The sequence below is a fragment of the Dendrobates tinctorius genome, unplaced genomic scaffold (assembly GCF_039654945.1).
Source record: "Dendrobates tinctorius isolate UK_male_01 unplaced genomic scaffold, ASM3965494v1 ptg000018l, whole genome shotgun sequence".
NCBI classification, from domain to species: domain Eukaryota; kingdom Metazoa; phylum Chordata; class Amphibia; order Anura; family Dendrobatidae; genus Dendrobates; species Dendrobates tinctorius.
The window spans coordinates 3,678,237-3,696,379 of record NW_027361686.1 but is presented as its reverse complement, the minus strand read 5'-3'; the positions used below and the strand labels follow the sequence as shown (position 1 = coordinate 3,696,379).

Below are 18,143 nucleotides of genomic sequence, written 5' to 3'. Positions count from 1 at the left end.
TCCCCTACCTTTTGGAAGATAACGTTGTCAGCAAGAGAGGATAATAATTTGCTTGATCTGTTAGTTTTGCCTGAGAGAGAATCCCAACAAATGTCTGGATAGTTGAAATCTCCCATGACCACTATGTCATATTTTTTGAGAACTTGTCCATTTGATGCATAAAGAGTTCATCCATATCTTCAGCTTGCACAGGAGGCCTGTAGTAAATGCCTACAATGGTGTCCTTTCCATTGTTCTGTCCTTGTATTCTTACCCAAACAGTTTCCACAGAACTCCCAGTCTCTGAAGCTTCAATCTCTGTGCAGATATACGCGTTTCTAACATACAATGCGACACCCCCTCCTCGTTTATCAAGTCTGTTTCTTGCAAATAAGTTGTATCCTTCTAGCCTTGTAATCCAATCATGTGTATCGTCCCACCAAGTTTCATTGATTCCAATGATGTCATATTTCTTTTCCTTCGTTAGTAGTTCCAGTTCTCCTTGTTTGTTGCCCATGCTTTGTGTCAAATAAGCTTTAATTGTTAAACTCAGACTGAGTACGCTTCCATCAACCAACACAATGTAACAGGTTAAGTCACACACAAAGGGTCAGAACTGACGGGGACCACTATGCTGAGTCACTCAGTAGGTACAAAAATGCTTTCTATGTAAGTATATTTTACCTTGTTGTGCACACACCTAGTGCGGCTACTGAACATTTATCTGGAAAACTGGAATAGTCAAATGAATGCCAGGGGTGGTCTATTGATGATGCAGCACAGCAGTTTACCAACTTAACTAAAAGTCTCTAAACCCAAAAGGTATAACCCAGCTAATGAATTAGACACCATCGTGTTCACTTTAAGACCATATAAGTGCAATGGACCACTCCTTGGAACACCTCTGTATACTTTGGTAGATTGACCTTTAACTCTGTAGTCTCTGTAAGTCACTAGTGGTTCAGCATGCTGAATCTAATGGGCCCTGATGTATTCAAATACCTTTATCTGCCTGTCTGATTTTGGCACTAAACTAATTGTGTGTGGGTGCACACTCCCCCCTTAATAGTGACAATGGGCCTGAGCACAGGACTTACTGACTTATTTCTGGTCGCTGTCTTGTTGTAGAGATGATCCCACCTGGACTATGGCTGTTTGACCAAGGGATGCTGAATCTCTAACCAGTGCATGGTAACACAGCTAGCTGAGTTGCTGGAAGACTCTCATGGATGTTGGATCCTGGACATTTAAGCTCTGTTACTTCATGTGGATGTCATCACTCCACACTTCTGCCCTGCCAGTGAAACTGTAACATGTATCCTCTGCTACACAATGCAGTCTTTGTCCCCCTGATTTTGCAGATGGCGCTTGACAGAGATGTCCCACATTCTCCTCCTCCCAGCTCTCACCTCAGTCTCCAGAGATGGTCACCAAACCAACTCCTTCCTGTCAGGCCCTTTGTCCCAATTGGTTGCACTGACCCCTGACCTGGGGCTCCATCTGGTTCTGCCAAAATTGCTGTTCAAACCAGCAGAACAGAGTCCATTTAACATAACACCAGTCTCTGCTAACAGAACAGCTGTTTCTAGGTCTCCTCACAGAACTGGGTAACTGTCTTTATTAATAAAATTCCTGCACAAACCAGTTTAAGCCAGAGTTATAGAGGAGTTACAGGGGAAATAGCGGCCTCCTGTGGCCGGTGATTAGCACTGCAGGCAGGAATATTCTCAATGTCCAAGTAAATGTATATATAAAGCTGAGTGCATGTATGTGTGTTTGTGGAATGGGCATGGCTTTATACATACAAAGCCTCGACCACTCCGTATAGCCACACTCACTCCACATGCAAAACACCGTCCACATGGCCCACTTTGTTAGCGCACACAGGCGGATACACATTCACCTTGAAAGCCACCCTGCAAAACTCACTGGCTGCGACGTCCCAGCCGCTGAAACTACAATCAGGGTTGCCGCCTTTAGAGTATCATTGCTCAGCAGGCACAGGCTACATCTAGCTCCGTCATGTCTAGAATGTATTTGCTCCTGTGAGGTATGACGTCAAGGGAAAGGAAGGAGTCTCATGGATTACACTGCTGTGCTCTTAAAAATAAGTTGCTGTGCACATATGAGCGGAAAAGAGGAGTGAGATGAAAATGAGAGGAGTGAGGGGAAAATGAGAGGAGTGAGGGGAAAGTGAGAGGAGTAAGGGGAAAGTGAGAGGTATGAAGTGAAAATGAAGAGGTGTGAGGTGAAAATGAAAAATTAGAATATTAGAATAGGCACAAATTAATGATGTGATGCAAATGTGCAAAACAAGATAGCTTTTAAAAGGCGTAAATAATTTTAGACAATTCCAAATACGCTAGAGTATGCACTGAACGATTTCTTAAATAACCTCAGTTCTCGACAATTACCTTCTTAAATATTGTTTCAAAAGAAATATGGCCACTGGCCTATAACAGAATTAAGTAGCCACAAAATTGTTAAATAGTAACATACATTTCTCTTTGATTAATTTTTAAAATAGTTGTATAGTCTGTGAGTTATCTGATGAATTTCTTTACATTAACAGTCTTTTGTGTGATGCATACAAAACTTAGCAGGTCAAATGCATTTGTAAGGGGGTGACGCACCGAAGGAGTAGAGGGAGAGTTGCCTTCCCAGCTCCGTGCCCGGAACCATTGAGCAGGGCATTAGGTTCCCCGGGGGATGCTTTAGGGGACCGGACTGAAGCCAGACAGAGGAAGTGGGCAGGACTGGGAGTGGGAAAATGGCACGCGCTTTCTGCAGAGCAGTGCAGAGACCAGAGGAGAGCGGACGCTGACGCTGACGCAGAAGGGGAGAGGAAAGGTGTACCGCCGCTGGAAGCAGAGAGACCGCGGACACAGGCGGTGGGCAGTGAGTATGAGAACCCTGGTGCTGCACTGACAGAAAGGCTTCTGACTCCCCTCCTTGATGAGACTTTGCCCCACAGTGAGACCGCGTTAGGTGCTGAGATGCTCCCCTGTGACCAAAGGGCATTCAGTGACGGGGCAGTGACCTGCAAAGAGAGACTGTGTAAGGCAGAGTCTCTGACCTCGGCGGGAGAACACCGCTGTCACATCAGAGAGAAGAACTGGGAGCAAAGGGGGATATCATCCGCCTCATACCCCTTTGGTTCCCGCATTAACCCCTCATACTCCAGCTGGATTTTATTAAGGACCCTGAAGACAGATGACAGCAGGCATCGCTGGTTCCTCGGTGCCAACGTTGGACCAGAGTGATCCTCCAATCAAGACCCCTGAGGATTGATAAGTTTTATCTCATAGGAAAATAACTATTCTTAGTTTGAACTTCGTATATGTCTCTCTGCTGTTGATATAATCTGTTCATATCATATTCACTTTTATACTGCTTGTTTTACCAGTATTTTCCCCTGTAAATAAACCTCCCCTTTTACTGTTGGTCTGCCTGCTCCGTGGTGACATATACCTCTCCTGCACGTTATTACACCTCTTTAAAGTATAATGATCCAAGTCACACTAAGTACAGAGAATACGCTTATTTCACTAAATAGAAGAGATATTGTATTACAGTTATCTGTTTTTTCTTTTTTAAAGAGCCAAACAAGATATAAAAAAGGCAAAGTCGCTCATCTCTATTCATAAGCAATAAAAGAAAAACAGTCATTGCAATATTGAGATAAGTATAGCGTGGCACTACCGCAGGGTGCACAAGTAGGTTACCCAGACCCAAATGAATAACAAATAGTAACTTGGCACTCAACTTGAATGATCCTTTTTGAAAGAAAATTTTATTATGTGCAGTCTCAGAAACGTTTCGGCCCACAACAGACCTTCATCGGTCTGCTGTGTCAGATATGAGACAGAGATATAAAACAATCATAACAAGTCCTCATATACAATGCATAGATGACAAGTACGTAATATCCAGTCACAAAAAAGAAAAAAAACACAAAATCATCGAGATTACACATAAAAAATACATCATATAACATAATGACCAAATAGCACAAAGAACCAGGTGGAGAGAAAAAAAGGTGATTATTAAAAAGGTGGCCTACCCGACTGATGTCACAGTGTGGTGACTAAATGCAAGTCCAAAATTTCGTATATATTGATTCCTAAATAGGTAAGTGCAGCAAGGTAAGATAATTGTGGTTCATAGTAATCAAGGTCTTAAAGAGATTGATATTCTAAATATACCTGCTATCAAGGTTGGTGCAGGTGTGCACTGTGCACTCACTTGATACTGTTTGCGTATGGGCTATAATATAAGTAAAGATAACATTAAGAAATATACAACGGTGAGCAAAATGGTAAGGGCTCGTGGGTAATATATACCTGGTAAACTAGCCAGACTCAATATATATTGATTTTAGTGCGGTATCTAACTCCTTGGATTCAAATTAGGATGATGCACATTGTGAGGTGCTTGGCCTGGAATAGTTAGGAGAGGGTAAAGATAAAATATACCTGCTTTTTTCTTTTTCTTAATAATGCTTTAGGCTGTGTGCACACGCTGCGGATTTTGCTGCGGTTCCGCTGCGGTTTTGGCCGCTGCGGATCCGCAGCAGTTTCTGCTGCGGTGTACAGTACAATTGTTTTCTATGAGAATTCAAAACCGCTGTGCACATGCTGCGGAAAAAACCGCGCGGAAAAGCTGCGGTTTATTTTCCGCAGCATGTCAATTCTTTGTGCGTTTCTGCCGCGGTTCCGCACCCATAGGACTTCATGGACTTTGTAAAATCCGCATAAAAACCGCAGATCTAAAAAGATCTGCGTTTTTTCCTGCGGATTGGGTGCAAAAAACCGCAGCGGAATGGGGGGAAATGATGTCAAGGCGGGAGGAAGTGTAGTGTGTGGGCGGAGTATAGTGTGCAGTGACAAGATTTCTGGCAAGATGGACAGCTACCGTCGCATGGAGATGGACGTGGGGCGTTTGATAGACTTGGTATGTATGTATGTATGTATGTATGTATGTATGTGTCTGTCTGTGTGCGTCTCCATGCGACGGTAGTGTGACAATTGTGCTCAATCGCCGCATGGGCCTGCTGCTCCCATCCGGCCATGTGATGGAAGAGTAGGCCCTGCGGCCACCGAGCACAATTGTACAGTGCTAAACACGTAACAAAACACATAACATACATGTAACAGACATTACATTCAACATACATGACATGACATACAACACAAAACATATACTGTATACTCACCATCCAGGCCCCGCCATCTTGTTCCCAGAAGCCCTCGCTCCCCTCGTTCTTGAATAAAGTTTAAAAAAAACCTTTCCCCCAAAAAAATAAAATGTCAGCAGAAAATAAACAAAAAACAAAGGTCCCACGGCGATCGGAAGTATTCGGGCGAGTTTTCCGGTCTTCGGCCGCTCCGGGACCTCGCTTTACGGCTCTTCTGCTGCGTGTGACCTTTCCCACGCAGCAGTGCCGTAAATGAGGTTACCGGAGTCACTGAACTCTGGTAAACTGTAGGCACATGCGCAGTTACACACTGCAGGAGCAGAGCTCCTGTCAGTGTGTTTCTGGTGACATGGAGAATGGTCACATCTACTGATGTGACTGTTCTCCATGATTGATCCATGATTGATCGTGGGACACTCGTTTAAATGGACTGCGACGGAACGGTAGGTATCTTAGTTGGTTTGTTTTTTTTTTTTTCTCTAGGTGATCGATGGCATCCCAAATGGATTGAGCGTGCAATAAAATTTTGTCAAAAACAGTGGTTTTTATTTGAATAAAAATTATTATTTAATGTGTCTGTGTGTTTTTTTCCATTCTTTATAATTGGATTAATAATGGATCGGCGTCTAATTGACGCCTCTCCATTATTAACCGGGCTTAATGTCACCGATCAAAGGTGACATTAACCCCCTTTATTACCCCACATCCCGCCGACGTGGTGCGGGATTGGGAAGAGAGGGGCTAAGTGCCAGAATTGGCGCATCTTATTGATGCGCCATTTCTGGGGCGGCTGCGGCCTGATATTTGTAGCCAGGGGGGGCAATATCCATGACCCCTTCCTCGGCTATGAATATCAGCCCGCAGCTGTCTGCGTAGCCTTTCTGGCCCTAAAATATGGGGGACCCCTACGTCATTTTTTTGGGGGGGGTCCCCCTTTTTTTTAGAGCCAGAAAGGCAACGCAGACAGCTGTGGGCTGATCTTCATAGCCTGGGAAAGGGGACATGGATATTAACCCCTTCCCAGGTTGGAAATATCAGTTTGCAGTTGTCTGCTTAGTCTTTCTGGCCCTAAAATATGGGGGACCCCTACGTCATTTTTTTTTGGGGGGTCCCCCTTTTTTTTAGAGCCAGAAAGGCAACGCAGACAGGTGTGGGCTGATCTTCAAAGCCTGGGAAAGGGGACATGGATATTAACCCCTTCCCAGGTTGGAAATATCAGTTTGCAGTTGTCTGCTTAGTCTTTCTGGCCCTAAAATATGGGGGACCCCTACGTAATTTTTTTTGGGGGGTCCCCCTCTTTTTTTAAAGCCTGAATGGCTACGCAGACAGCTGCGGCAAGATATTTAACACCTGGTAATCAGCCTGCAGCTGTCAGCATAGGCTTTGTGGGCCAAAAAAATAGGGGGAACAGCACGTATTAAGTTTAGTTTTTGGTAATTTTTTAAAATAGCAAGATAAGCTTCCCACAAATACCCTGTTCCCTGCCTTGAGAGGCCACGATCTCGTTTGCGAGATAGCTGCATAGTCACAACTTTTGTGACGTAACAGCGATCTCACCAGCAAAATCGCTGTGTGTGAGAGCGCTCAGCGAGCGGCACCCCTGCCGGTATCGCTGATCGCTCTGGGAAATCTATGGACATTTCTTTGGTCGATGGTCTCCCACTGGCCAGCACGCATCGCTGCGTGTGACAGGCTGGAGACCAGCGATCAGGTTTAAAAAAAAAAATTAAACTCGAAAAAATAGTGTGATTCTCACCTTACGATGTCCCGCGCAGTCTTCCGGCCTCTCTCCACGCTCCGGTCACAGTGATCCTTTGCACGAATGAGCGCGAGACGTCGTTGCCGCGAGACCGTGACATTCTCGCGGTCATTCTCGCAAAGGATCACTGGTACCGTAGCGTCAAGATAGGCCGGAATACTGCGTGGGACATCGGAAGGTGAGAATAAAAAGATTTTGTATTTTAATACAATTTTTAACGGGTGGACAGCGATGCCGTCCGCTCGGCATCGCTGTGATGATCGCTGGTGAAGCTGCCTGTGTAACAGCTCACCAGCGAGCACATAGCGACTTACTAGCGATCCTGACACCTTGATATCGGTGTCGGGATCGCTGGTAAGTCGCTTAGTGTGACGGGGCCTAGGCCACAGCTGTCTGCTTTGCCTTTCTGAGCAAAAAATATAGGGGGACCCCACGTCAAAATTATTTTAGGCCTCCCAGGAATTTTACAGCCAGAAAAGAAACGCATACAACTGTGGCCAATCAGAGCCTCAAAACAGGCCATGTTTATGAACCCCAACCCAGCCTCCATTTAACATCCCATAGTTGTCTGCTATGCATTTCTGGCACCAAAATATAGGGTGGACGTTGCATCTACATACAAGTTTGCAATCATAAAGGAAACGCAGACAACTTCGGGTTGATATTAATAGCCTATGAAAAGGCAATGAGTATTATCCCCTCGCTCACATTCGAAAAATATGAAGCCGCTAACGTATGGCTACTTTTAGTAGCTATGCAATATCAGTGCTCACTACCTAAATTAGTTGTTATGGCTTATATGTAAATTTTTTTTTTTTAGATTTTTATTAGTGTAACTGATATAGTTCCTAATTCAATTTTCTATTTGTGTGTAGGTGCGTGATTACCCATCCCTTTGGGACCCGGCAGACAGGCTGTACAAAGATCGTGGCAACAGGGATCGTTGCTGGGCCAAAATTTTAAGTGATATGTACCCTGACTGGCACTCCTTTACAAAAGCCACACAGTCACAAATTGGTAACTAACTTTTTCAGGATTATTTTTGTTATCACTTGTTATTAAAGCAAAAAAGGTGGTAAAAATCTTGTTGTCTTTCTTTTGTAGACAGTGATGTCAAACAACGTTGGCGTTCGGTTCGGGACAGGTTTAATAAATTCATTGCCAGCTGTCAAAAAAGTGGCGCATCCCCAACCAGCAGAACATTTCCGTACTTCCAAGAACTTCAGTTTCTCATCACCAGCCGGACATTGCGAAGGTAAGTTTACGCCAAAAAAAAAATACCGCATTCAAACAGTTTTCTTTATTTCAATTACTTCTCGGATATAGAAATTTTACATCTTTTTAATTTTCTGAAATGCTTAGCACACTGATGGTTCCAGTTACTCCTTGGAAATTGTCTTCCACCTGTCTTTAAGGAGTTTACACAGATGCTTAGCACTTGTTTGACTTCACTCTGCGGGCCAACCTCAACCCACACCATCTTGTTTGGGTTTAGGTCTGGTAACTGTGGAGGCCAGGTCATCTAGCGTAGCACCTTACACAGGCTGGAGGTGTGTTTCTGGTCATTGTCCTGTTGACTACACAAATTATGTCCCAACGAACAGCAAACCGGATGTAAGAGCATGCCGCCTAAAGATTCCGTGGTAGCCATGCTGGTTCACAATGCCATACATTTCGAAATCCACAACAGTTTCACCAGCAAAGCACCCCCACAGCATCACACCTCCTCCTCCATGCTACACGGTGTTAAACAAGCATTGCAAGTCCATCCGTTCACCTTTGTCATTGTATACTCCCTTCGTACTGATTCTACAATTTTCATTATAATGAAAATACATAAAAGTCTTTGAATGAAAAGATGTCTAAGAACTTTTGGTCTCTATTGGACATCTTCACTATGCGTTATAAAGTGCTTGTGAAGCTCCAATAAATTCTGACATGTGCAGCAGCTTCTAACAATACTGCATGTTTCGCTGCCATTTGTTGGCGCTGATTGACAGCAAAGATAATTTGCACTGTGTATATATAGCACGCACTGATTCCAAATGAGTAAAATACAAACATGCGTTATAATCATGCAATGTAAAATGGGGCACCGCAGTTGTCATGAAATTTTTTTGTAGTTGGCCAAACAGTTTGTCCGAATAAAATATGTAATTTTTAATCCTCATGTTTTTCTTTTTTCTCTCAACAGCACTCAAGGGAACATAATTGAAAACGTCAATGAATCAGAAGATGGAGCAGGGTCTTGTGAGGCAGGTGACATCTCGGCACCATGTCGCAACACAACTTCTGATGTAGCCCCATCTTCATCAGCTGCCGAAACATCTGTTTCTGCAGCTGATGAACCATTGGGTTCCTCAGAAGCATGTGTAGCCACTGCCTTTCCGGTGTCTGGAGAGCCGAGCAAAAAAAGAACCAAAAAAAAACACATTGACACCACCTTAAAGGCATCCTCGGACACACTAGATTTAATTAAAAAAACCACAAGCGAGGATGAATTTGATTTCTTCGGCATGACAATTGCCAATAAAATTCGAAGCTTGACACCGGAGAGGCAGTCTATATTAATGACAATGGTGCAGATGTCAATCACTGCTTTACAGGACCCTGCTCCAATTGCATCATACACTAATATTTTAATGGGCGTTTTTAACCTGTTCCGACCCACACCACCCACCCAACAGCAGCGGCCAACGGAGTATAGGCCAACAAATAACACAAATTACTTTTCTGACTCAGGCAGCTCCCAGGCCAACTATCCGTATACCCCTGAGTACCACTATCTCCCCTAATAGTTACTGTCAATGGTGCACAAAATCCCCCTAAAAATTTGTGTTGTTTAAAAATGTCCGTTTTGGAGTTCTTCAAATGTAATAATATTTGGCTGTATTTCTAGTTTTTCAATGCCAACAATTTCTATATTGTTTTCTAAATAAAAAATATTGTATTTACAATTTGTTAGTTTTTTTTGGGTCAGATTAATGTAAATGCAGTGATCTCTGCCTGTCATGTGTCGAGAATCAAAGGACTATGGGCGGGAGGGTCAAAAAGGTGGTTGATGCTGCAGAAACTGCAGGATTTCCAGCCAATGTACTGTGTGTAGGCTTTGAAGAATGAAAATGAGGTGAAATAAATGAAACACACACCATCAATACAGAATCAGAATTGGTTTTATTGATTAATACAACCAAATTTTTTTTTCAAAATTTTGAAAAAGTTTATCACTACAACTTGAGTGGTCCTTTCTTTTGTGACACTCTGTTCTTCCATCTTTCACTGCTGGTCAGGCTGCCCAACACCAGCACAGGAGTATTGCCAATGCACGGCACCTTCGGGACTCATAAAATAGTCAGTAAAGGTTTCTCTCACACGCACACCAGAGTTGGATGGTCTTCCCAGACACACGTTGCGCAGCTGATTACATTGTGGCTGCTGGTACTCCAAATCTACCTCTGAGCTGTACTCCCGAGCATAGTTAATAGTTATGTAGTACACAGCAGGCCTTAATCACAGCATCAACGGTGTCAGTATCCAACTGGATGGCAGTATGAAAGATTCTCCACTGACTAGTCATGATCCCGAAGGTGCATTCCACATATCTGCGTGCACGACTCAGCCGATAATTAAAAATCCTCCGCCGGTCATCCAGTCCCCTTCGTGGGTATGGGCGCAGCAGGGTTGTCGTTAAGGAAAACGCCTCATCCGATACCATCACAAAGGGCACTGGATCTGTGGAACCCGGCAAAGGTCTTGGGGCTGGGAGCGTTCCGCCATCTTGAAGAATTTGCTGACCAATCTGTGATGATCGCAACACCCGAGAATCCCCAGTACTACCATAGGCACCAACGTCAATGGCAACAAATTTGTAATGTGCATCAGCCACCGCCATCAGGACCACCGAAAAATACTTCTTATAATTAAAGAAGCGTGATCCTGATCGTGGTGGCTGCTGAACCCTCACATGTTTACCATCAACTGCACCTATGCAGTTTGGGAAATTGGCCACAGACTGAAAGCCTGCTGCGACCTGCAGCCAAGTCTCCTCGGTTGGGGAAGGCATCACCATGGGCTGCAATTTCTGCCAGATCACGTTACATGTGCACCTCACAATTTGAGAGATGGTGGATTTACCAACTCTAAATTGGAGGTGTAGGGATGTATAGCTCTCTCCTGTGGCCAAAAATCTGCAAAGAAAAAGAAAAACAATATTAGAAACGTTAGCAAAACAAGTAATTAAACATGTTTAACATATTCCCATTTAAGAGACTACATGAAAAAATGTTAAAAAGATATCAATGTCCATCTATGTGTAAGTGACGTGTGAAAGAGCCTCAATCACATACAAACCAAAAAATATATACTTACCGCAAGGTGATGAGCAGCCTTTCCTCAGCAGTGATCGCCTTCCTCATTATGGTGTCCGCAAAGGTCAGATGTGGTGCCAATATATGTAACAATCGGTCGAATGCCGGGATGGACAGCCGACAAAACAAGATGAATTTGTCCGGATAGCTGAAATGATATCATGACCAACATTTTAAATTCATAATGATAATATTTGAAGAGACGGATTAAAGATATTTTGAACTTACCGCCTCAAATCTTGGTAAAGGACATAAAAATGCCCCTTCTCCTGTCGCTCAGCTACAAGCGGGTGCACCCACATCCGTCTGTTCCTCTTCCTCCTTCGTCGCTCCTGCAACTAAAATACAAATAAATGTTACGCAAAAACAAAGAGGCAATGTGCACACATAGCATATTAGCTGGCCAAACTTCAGCACAACTTAAAGAAACTCGCACCGCTGCCTATTCTGCATCTGTACTAAAGACAGCATGTTCCCAAAAAAAAAAAAACAATGTCCCCCACTAGACAAAACGGCAACTGAACGGAAGATGCCGTGAGCGTGGTGAGCGGCTCAAAGGACCACATAGTCCGACGGAGGATGAGTATATCACTGGGTTTTTTTTTTTTATATATATTGGTTACCAGATTAATTTATCCTGGTCTGGAACACAGTAACCACTACTCCAGACCATGGGTACCATCCGAACATAAAGCAGTAAATTAAAAGGATGGTTTCCACTCCTATGGCAGAATTCTTGCCACCATTATGAAAAAAAGTGAGATGCTGAATATTTAGCCACTACCATAGGAGTGGTTCAGAAGCAATTTTGTCAAAAACCTTAGCCACCCTGGCGAGGAATACGGACGGGTGAGAGGCGCTTAAAACACGCATTAGACACGGACCAATGATTCTCTATGGGGTCCCTCGCACCAGGCGTATATTTCTCCTCCGTATACTACGCTCCGTGCCAATGACAGCATGCTGCGATTGTCAGCGTACTACGCCAATAGTACTCCAATGCATTGCAACTGATGATTAACGCATGCAAGCACTATACCCTGCGGCCGCCATGGTAACGATAGGGAAGCATTGCAGATGCGACCTATAGCGCATGATGTGCTGCACAATAAAACGTAAGGTGAAACCAGCCTTACCTCCTCTCTGTGGCGATTAATGTTTTGCAGCATAAACCACATCAAAAGGATTCGATATGGCCTGCGGAGCAGGCACCGCTGTGTGATCTGGTTCTCGGCCATCAGGGCACTATACTGGGCACTTGAATGCTGGATGTTTGTGCTGATACTTGCTTTTGGCTAGCAAAATGGAGAATGGTGGGGGTTGGCCAAGGAAATGACATCACCTTTTTTTTTTTCCTCATTCAAGTTGCCATAACTTTATGTATGTTGTCTGCTTTGCAAAGCGCAGTCAAAACTGCACCAAAAACCGCACTCAAAAACCGCAAGAAAGCCGCATGAAAACCGCACCAAAAACCGCATCAAAAATGCAAAAACCGCACCAGAAACCGCACATGCGTTTTCCAGCGATACGTGCGGTTTTCGATGATGAAAAAACCGCAGCAAAATCCGCAGCGTGTGCACACAGCCTTAAGTTTCAATCCCATAAAGGGCTAATAATAAGGCAGAGTGCATCACAATAAGAACTGAGCATGGCAGTATCAGTAAACTGAAGACAGGCTGACACATCACTGCTTACCATATAAGACAGGCGTTTGATATGAAAAACTAAGTGCTCTTGAACCAGAGGTCCATCCAGGACTGTAGCTGAGAGGGAGCACAAGATAAGCGGTGTAATCAATGTAGTGGTATCCCCTAAAGCTGTAATACAGCAGGAGCACAGGTAAATACTAGTAACAGCAGTGGAGGTGAAAAAGAAAAAGGGCGCGTTATTAATCAGGAACGCTTACCTTGTGGAGGTCGGTTTGGGGTGTGCAGATCAAAACGCGGTATCCACCGCTTGTATAACAGCTCAAATAGCCATAACCGGCATGTTTATATGCTGGTGAGGCGGGACTAAGATCGCGCCGACCGGAAGTAGTAAACCGGAAGTGCCCGGCTGAACATGTCAATCAACATTGCCCTGTGTGTTCAGTCATAGAAAGAATAGGAGCAGGCGTGCTCCAATAGAATGAGTGAAACAGGGTCACATGTCAGGAATGGGAGGGGCAATGGGACTCACATTGTCAATAGCATTGCCCTATGTGTTCAGTAATGGAGAGAATAGGAGTAGATGTGCTCCAATAGACTGAGTGAAGCAGGGTCACATGTGAGAAATGGGAGGGGTAACCGGGCTCCATGTCAGGGCTGGCAAGTGGCCCATAGTTATAAAGGGAATAATGTGACGTTCATGTTAAAGAAGAACAGCCCTGTCAAATAAAGCAGGTTTAGTGAGGAGAAATATCAAATTCTGGATATATTTGTAAATCATTAGTTAGGATATGTAATATATTAGAGAAAGGCTAGGTATACCAGGTCAGGTAAGAGAGTAATAAGTGGTGGGATATAAGCTGAATCTATCACAATATATAATATGAACCTATCCATCACATTTATAGTATAGAAAAGTATAGTAAAGTGAATTGCTGATAATCATAGTCGGGTGAGATTGGTGGTGCAGTGAAGTCCAGATGGACGTGACCCGTGAAGGTAATCGATTTGTTATCAGTAGAGACGACTCTAAAATAGAGGAAAAAAAACAGTATTAATATTCATGGTGGCAATTATATTATCCTAGGAAATAAAGGTATAGACGCTTCTATAACCCTCTGAAAATCAAGAAAAACCATGATTACTGTAAATATAACATACACATTATTATACAATAAAGTCATATTACAGATAACAAATCATATTCCCTATTTAACCCCTTAGGGGCCAATGTTTGCAGCTCATGTGTCCAGAACGATTCCCTCCGTTTTAAAGTTCTAATGCGGTCTCCTCCGCGTCTGGGGTTGGGGATGTGTTCAATGACTTGGAACCTGAGCTGCGTGACTTTATGTCCATGTGTATGAAAATGATGGGGTAAGGGGAGAAGTAAATTCTGACATCTGATAGTAGATTTATGTTTACTAATCCTACCACGTATTGCCTGAGTTGTTTCTCCCACGTAGAGGAGCCCGCAGGGGCATTTAATCAGATAAATTACGTAGTTCGTATCGCAAGTGGAGAAGTCCTTAATCGGGTATTTTTTACCTGAATGTGGATGAAAAAAAGCATCACCTTTCTGTACGTTATTGCATTGATGACAATGCAGACAGGGATATGTGCCCATACGAGGATTCTGTAAGAACCTCTGTGTAGATATTCTCTGTTTAGGACCAATATCTGCCCTGATGAGGGAGTCTCGTATGTTGTTCGGTCTCTTGTAGCAAGGAAGAAAAGGATTACGAAATTCAGGAATCTCTGGATGTGCAGTAGAAAGAAGGCTCCAATGTTTCCTTATGGTTTTATGAAGGATATTAACGTATGGGTGGTAGGTATGAATAAATGGTAAACGGGAAGATACTTCCGTACGAGTGGTCGTATGTGTGTCCAAAGCTTCTGTAAGTATGTTTGGTGGATAGCCGCGTTCCCTGAATCTAGAATCCATCTGTTGTAAGCGTATTGCTCTTTTCTCAGGGTCGGAGACTATTCTTTCTATTCTTTTAAATTGGGATTTGGGAATTGCCTTTTTCACTGCGGGTGGGTGTAGACTAGAATAATGAAGGAAACTATTCCTATCCGTTGGTTTTGTGTACAGATCCGAACTAAGATTACCCTGGTCATCCTTGATGATCATAGTGTCCATAAAACTGATCTGTGCCTTGCTACTGGTAATAGTGAAGGTGAGACCTGTCCAAGCTTTATTTAGATTATTAAAAAATGTGTCTAAGGAATCTGGTGACCCTGTCCAGATACAAAACACATCATCAATGTAACGTTTCCATACAGGGCAGTATGTTTGAAAAAGAGTATCCGCATATACCACCTCCTCCTCAAATCTAGCCATATAACGGTTAGCGTACGGAGGTGCCATGTTTGATCCCATGGCAGTGCCCCTGGTTTGGAGAAAAAACTTTTCTTCAAACATAAAATAGTTACGTGTTAGGATGATCCTGAGGAGGCGTAAAGTCAGATCAATGATATCTTTATGTGTATTGGATCTAGTGAGTAGATTACGGACACACTCCATGCCTTTATTGTGTGGAATGGAGGTATATAAATCTTTAACATCAAAAGAGACCAATAAAGCTTCTGTTGGTATGGGACCCTATTCATTGATTTTTTTAAGAAAATGACCTGTATCCAAAAGGAACGAGGGTGTTTCTCTGATTAGAGGAGTAAGAATTTTTTCAATGAAGATAGATAGAGGAGACAAGACCGAATCCGTGGACGCCACTATAGGGCGTCCAGGGGGGTTTTCAAGACTCTTGTGGACCTTAGGTAATATATAGAATACCGGAGTTATGGGATGGGAATTCGTCAGAAATTCGACTGTTTTTGTGTCGATGATCTTACGATGGCAAAATTCAGTAAGGACATCCCTGATTAGATTTTTTGTGTCCTGTTGGGGATCTTTCTCTAGTTTAGCATAAACCGTAGTATCATTAAGTTGGCGGTATACCTCTCTTATGTAATTGGTCTTATCCATGACAACAATAGCTCCGCCCTTATCTGCTGGTTTTATTATTATATTGTTATCAGACTGTAGATTTTGTAGGGCCTGGAAATCTGTAGAATCAAGGTTAGAAGGATGGTGGAGCTTATTATTAGTGATATCCTGTCTCAATTTATTGAAGGAGTCATTCACAAAATCAATGAAGGTCTCTAGGGCATGTGAACCATGTGGAGGAATGTATGAACTTCTAGACCGTAAGCCTAAACTAGCAGCAGATATAACACATTGGGTAATATTGGCTGATGATGGTATAGGCGTCAATGCATTCTCTTTTGAAAAGTGAACCTTCAATCTGAGTGACCGATAAAATCTTTGTAGCTCCATGTCCATTTTAAAAGTATCAAGCTTATAAGATGGACAGAATGATAGACCCTTTTGTAATAGGGAGTGTTCGGCTATGCTTAGAGCCCTAGAGGAAATGTTTATAACCAACTGGTTGGTACCAGTGATCGAGTTATTCTGTTGGAGTCGGGGGCCCTTCTTTCCTCTGCCCCTGCGGATCCTCTTCCGCGTGGTCTTCTTTGTCGCTGTCCTAAAAAACGACCCCGGTTAGTATGATATTCCTGTTGTTCCGTCTCAGAGCCGGTTGATGATTGGTCAGTAGAGGACCTAAATGAGAACCTATTACGAAAGGGACGAGGATTAGAATTGAACTGCCAACGGTATACCCGTCCCTGTTCGTAATCGTCCGTGTCTCGCTGGAATTTAACCCTCTTCCTGCTCTCTGTATCCCTCCTATGTTGATCAGTCACTGTTTTGATACGGGCTTTGAGTTCAGAGAGCTCTTCAGCCGTACCTATGGTATCTAGCTGAGACTCAATGTTATGAATGGACTCTTTAGATGTCGTAATAGCCTGTTGTAGATGCTCGATAGTCAAAGTCATCAAATCAAAAGAACACTTGTTCAGTATATATTCAAATTTTTTACAAAATTCTGTTGAATCTCGAAGTAAAGTAGGGCGTAAAGGGACTCTCAAGCCCCTCAGGATCCTCTGTACATGCAGGTATTCACTTAAAGTAGCACAATATAGTTCATAATCGATCTGACGGCGTAGTTCACGTTCAAGGTCTCTCCCTCTGGTCTCCTTTGGTGGAAGTTTGAGGAATTCACTGGGGAGATTCAACTTGGACAAGATATTAGATGTTTCATCGTTATTATATGAAAAGGTGTTGGAGGACATTACGTGCAGTGTGCTCACGAAAGGGAAGAAACTGTGATAAGTATAGCGTGGCACTACCGCAGGGTGCACAAGTAGGTTACCCAGACCCAAATGAATAACAAATAGTAACTTGGCACTCAACTTGAATGATCCTTTTTGAAAGAAAATTTTATTATGTGCAGTCTCAGAAACGTTTCGGCCCACAACAGGCCTTCATCGGTCTGCTGTATCAGATATGAGACAGAGATATAAAACAATCATAACAAGTCCTCATATACAATGCATAGATGACAAGTACGTAATATCCAGTCACAAAAAAGAAAAAAAACACAAAATCATCGAGATTACACATAAAAAATACATCATATAACATAATGACCAAATAGCACAAAGAACCAGGTGGAGAGAAAAAAAGGTGATTATTAAAAAGGTGGCCTACCCGACTGATGTCACAGTGTGGTGACTAAATGCAAGTCCAAAATTTCGTATATATTGATTCCTAAATAGGTAAGTGCAGCAAGGTAAGATAATTGTGGTTCATAGTAAACAAGGTCTTAAAGAGATTGATATTCTAAATATACCTGCTATCAAGGTTGGTGCAGGTGTGCACTGTGCACTCACTTGATACTGTTTGCGTATGGGCTATAATATAAGTAAAGATAACATTAAGAAATATACAACGGTGAGCAAAATGGTAAGGGCTCGTGGGTAATATATACCTGGTAAACTAGCCAGACTCAATATATATTGATTTTAGTGCGGTATCTAACTCCTTGGATTCAAATTAGGATGATGCACATTGTGAGGTGCTTGGCCTGGAATAGTTAGGAGAGGGTAAAGATAAAATATACCTGCTTTTTTCTTTTTCTTTATTATGTTATATGATGTATTTTTTATGTGTAATCTCGTTGATTTTGTGTTTTTTTTCTTTTTTGTGACTGGATATTACGTACTTGTCATCTATGCATTGTATATGAGGACTTGTTATGATTGTTTTATATCTCTGTCTCATATCTGATACAGCA

The 18,143-nt window shown here is 42.9% G+C and overlaps 2 long non-coding RNA genes across 3 annotated transcripts in view; one reads left to right on the top strand and one right to left on the bottom strand.

Annotated features, from left to right (window-relative positions):
* LOC141082505 (uncharacterized) overlaps window positions 1-13,374 on the bottom strand; it is a 99,080-nt gene extending 85,706 nt beyond the window's left edge. The window contains exons 1-2 of one of the 2 annotated variants that reach the window (XR_012230517.1): window positions 13,209-13,374; window positions 12,998-13,119 (exon numbers count right to left, since the gene is read on the bottom strand). This is a non-coding gene — a long non-coding RNA (uncharacterized lncRNA). The remainder of the gene's footprint in view (window positions 1-12,997; window positions 13,120-13,208) is intronic. The other variant, XR_012230516.1, reaches the window with a different exon arrangement.
* Window positions 6,545-9,899, top strand: LOC141082527 (uncharacterized). The gene is made up of 3 exons (XR_012230530.1): window positions 6,545-7,952; window positions 8,040-8,190; window positions 9,130-9,899. It is a non-coding gene; the product is annotated as an uncharacterized lncRNA (long non-coding RNA).
* Window positions 13,375-18,143: the final 4,769 nt, after the last annotated feature.